This window comes from Pteropus vampyrus, unplaced genomic scaffold (genome assembly GCF_000151845.1).
Source record: "Pteropus vampyrus isolate Shadow unplaced genomic scaffold, Pvam_2.0 Scaffold1243, whole genome shotgun sequence".
NCBI classification, from domain to species: Eukaryota; Metazoa; Chordata; class Mammalia; order Chiroptera; family Pteropodidae; genus Pteropus; species Pteropus vampyrus.
In genome coordinates, this window is record NW_011890024.1 from 11,466 (window position 1) to 15,692 (window position 4,227).

The window sequence follows — 4,227 nt, forward strand, 5'->3', positions numbered from 1 at the left end:
TAACTTCTCTGGTTTAGTTTTAGGTTTTAAAATGTCATTTTCCCTGGAGAGGTGGAGGTGCAGTCCCGAGGTCCAAGGGGACATTTCTTCTCAGAAGCTGTGTGCCTTAATTGGATTTATTTTTAATGTTGACATGCAAAGGCTAGTTTGAAATGTTAAGAAGCAGTGAGTTCCTTGGAGACCCACGGAAAATGGGCTTTGCTTTACAAATTATTTGGCTGCACTGTTTTTCCTACCTGCGGGTCACTGGGGCACCAAGGCTCCGGCCGTTGGGTGTCAAACATGAAAAAGAACACAATTCCACTTCCAGTGCCTGTTATCATACGAGCTGACCGCCATTTTGCATGCCTTGCTCAGTTCCTTCTGTTCTTTCCCCTAAGTTCCAAAGCATTTTTAAGATCGAATGCGCCGAGCATCATGTAGTTCGGTTAGTAATCTGATAAAATACACGTTAGATTCAACATGCTAAGAACAGTTTTTACTTGCTTTTTTCTTTAAAGCGAATTCCTTTTTGATTAGTGTTTGGATTATTCCTAAGTGGGGTTTTGAAATACTCCCTTCAGTACATGTACCTGTATGTTTTGGAGCCAATAAAATAAACTGAAAATCGTTTAACACATCTGGTCAGAATCGAAGCGTGTTGTACTAGTGTCCAATTACTGTAAAATAAAATACCTGTCTTTGCAGTTAGACAACTTGCTACTTATTGACCTAGTTATAAGTCATCTCCTGGTTACACAGTTTCAAGGACATACCTGCGACGTCATTTGTTCATTCATTCACCTGTCAAATACTTATTAATATCTTTTAGTTCTTCACAAAAGTACACGATTTTACACTGATTATCAGAATAAAACTAATAGCTAAATGAGTATTAGCGGCATCTTACGGAACTATAGTCTGAGGTTGGTGCTTTTGGTAGCGTGAGAATTTCCTGCAGAAAGCTTATTTAATTCCAGCAAATTTCTTTAACAAAATACGCCCCTTCACAGCCATCTGCAGTAGCGAAGGGCGTGAGCCCTGCGGCCCTGTACAGACCCAGCTACGGATGCACGGAGCACCTGGGTGCAGATGCAGGCCTGGCCGGGGCCGGCCAGGACGCGGGTGGCCCGGAGCCCAGGCCATCCTCACCGCTATCAGTTATTCAGCAGGTGTGTGTCTGTACAGACGGTTTTACGACACGCTGCCGGCTACAGGAAGGACAGCCGCAGAAGAGTTTCCAGCCCGGGCAAGCGTTCAGAGACGAGAGGCCGAGAGAAGACGCACGGAAGGAAGAGCTTGCTTGGCGCGGGAGCGGCGCGCAGGGCGCATTCTGCCAGGCCGGTGTGGGAGGGGCGTCAGGAAGGGGTCGTCCAGACTGTCCGGGCAGGGCTGGGTTTGTGCGGGGAGAGGGGCGGCCCCCGGCTGTCCGAGGGCCTGTGATTGCCGTTAGGAAGGGAAGGGACGTTCGGAGCACGTCGACTGGCTGGATGGTCGGGACCCGTGTTCTTACACAGGTTCCTCTGTCTACAGAGCCTGCCCGACATGCACACACCACGGCGCTCCCTGGCAGATGTCTGGGGGTGAACGGGCCTCGGCATTTGGCTGTCGCTGGTAGCTGCCTGCTCGCTCGGGCCCCCTCCTGCTCTCGGCACTGTGGCCCCTGCTGTGGGCTCCACAGCAGCGGGGACCGGCCACCCACCTGCAGCGCGTGCGGGCAGCACGTGACTCCAGCTCAGCCCCATGGTTTCACCCTGACAGAACGGGATCATAACAGGAGTATGCGGACTGCTGGGGAGGGTCAGCGAACGTACAGAAAGCGCCTGAAACGGAGCCTGACACCCAGCAAGTCCTGTGCGCCTGTGAGCTACTTATGCAGTTATACATTCTCATGTATAAATAAGTAAGCGCTTGAATCTGTAAATATGTAAGCGTGTATACGAGAGTTGTCGGCACCCTTTACCTATATGTATTGTTCACGCTCTCCATATACATATACACGTATGTACCCACGCAGACATACATGTGGTGCTGGCAATTGTCATAACATCGAAATAATTATGTTTAGTAACGTTTTTCAGTTATACAGCGATGACTGTTGAAGACGATGTCAACACTTAGTGGTAGAAACGATGGAGGCGGGAAGCTCTGAGGCGGTGCGAGAAGAGGTACTTGCACCGTGCCCAGGAGCACGTCCAGTGGCGGCTTCACAGGCCGCACTGTGGCCCACGCTTCCCTGCCGGGTCCGAAGCCGGCGGGGTCGTGCGGCACCAGCGGACGGCCGCGTTCCCTGGGGATGCTCCAGATGTCAGGGCCGGGCGAGCCGTGCCCCTTCTAGAACGCACTCCCGTTGCATTTGCCCACATTGAACAAGGCTACTGGCTTTTTAAAAAAATTGTATTTTATGATTAGTTTCAAGTGCACAGCACCCTGGTTAGGCATTTACGTGGTTTATGAGACGATCCCCCGACGGCTCGCTCTCCCCTCGGGCCCTCCACCCACCCATCACATGAGCACCAGCGGCGTTCCCCGTGCCGTGCTCCCCGTCCCCGTGACCACCCGTCAACTACTGATTTGTGCTGCTTTAACCCGTCACCCCATTCTCCCAGCCCCCCACCCCCCTCCCCTCTGGCCGTCACCAGATTGTCCTCTGTATCTGCGAGTCTGTTTCTGACGGAGGCTGTAGGCTTTTAAGACAGACGCTTTTTCCTCATCTGGTTTGTATTCACTGAGCAAAGTGAAAAATAACTTAAGCCTGCGTCATGTATGCATCTGGCTACTAATAAGAGAAAGAAAGGTTTCGATTCATATTTTATTTATAGTTTGTTGTGATGAAAGGCCTGATTCAAAATACAAATATAGCCACAGAGCCACTGTTCACAAACGATGCCTGATGTTTTCACATTTTGTTTCTGTGGAAGAGGGCTGGCCTCATTTAGGACATGCTCTTTTTATAATACTGAAGCCTGCGGGGAAAGCTCTTCAGCGTCATGGTCAGCCTCGGTCATCACTTACATTCTCTTTGACGGCCGGGGCTCCCTCCGCTGGGCACCGTCACAGTAGAGAGTCCTCCGTTTACTTCCCTTTATCTCCCCAGGCCCTGGATACCCGACCCCGCGCCGTGCCCGCCTCATTTAAAACTGCATCCGAGTGAGACATTTTCTCGTGTACCTTTTATTCGGCACTGCATCAGAGTAGAGTTTCCTCCTCATGATTTGTGAAAGCTAAATGAATAGCATAATTAACTATGTATTAATTATCTATAATTAAAGGCAATAGCAAAAAGGTGTTTTTGTTTTTTTATGCTCATGAGACAATTTACATGTCATGGACATGCCAGGATCTTTCTTCATGGATACTTAGCATATATTCATCCTGTTTGAAAGAACAGAATAAAACAGTTAGTGTGATTTTATCTCTTCATTGTTTCTGAGCACGTCAGGGATACTCTGGGGATTAACAGTCTGGCCCCTCCTACTAGCAGGAGGGGATGCGCTGGCTTTTCTGCTCGAGGCACCTTCCTGTATCTGCCATTGTTAGTGCCTGTAACTCACGCAGAATAATCAGGACGCCAAGGTGGCGTGTTTTGGGGTGGCGTGTTTTGGGGTGGCGTGCTCTGAACCCCTGTGTGTGTTACAGTGGAGTCTGAGGTGGAGATGGATGTGGATGTTAACACTCGTTACCCCTCGCCCCCGCGGAACCCCGGGGTCCTCTCCTGCAGTCGGCGAGCCTGAAGCACAGAAGGCTTCAGAGCTGTGCTAGAGACAGGTGCAAAGACTCTGGCGCTGGAGTTTTGCTGTAAAGGAACACCTGGAAGGTCAGGCGAAAGTGACACGAAACATGGTTTCAGGTACTAAACTAAATCAAGGTCTCGTTTGTAACTTTGGTTATAAACATTTCTTTTTCTTTAAACACCCCTAGCACTTGGTCTTCCTAGGCGGTCTCCCATCCAAGTACTAACCAGGCCCGACCCTGCTTAGCTTCCGAGATCAGACGGGATCAGACGCATTCAGGGAGTCACGGCCGTGGACCTAGAACAATCTTTTCTCATAGTCGTTTAGATAGAGGACGTCAGTCGAAAGTGTTCCCCGGCCACTCACAGCTCTCAGGGCTGAAGGAACTGTAAATTTCGAAGTGTCGTTTCTAGAGAGCTTAATTTAAGTCGTGTTGAAAATTGGTTTGGGGTTTTTATTGTCCTTTCATCTGATTAATGAGATAAGTTCTCCCTCCTATAATCCTCAGGAGAGG

At 49.7% G+C, this 4,227-nt stretch overlaps 1 pseudogene; it reads right to left on the minus strand.

Moving 5' to 3' along the window:
- Positions 1 to 3,891: 3,891 nt before the first annotated feature.
- Positions 3,892 to 4,010, minus strand: LOC111734434 (annotated as a pseudogene).
- Between the last annotated feature and the right edge of the window lie 217 nt (positions 4,011 to 4,227).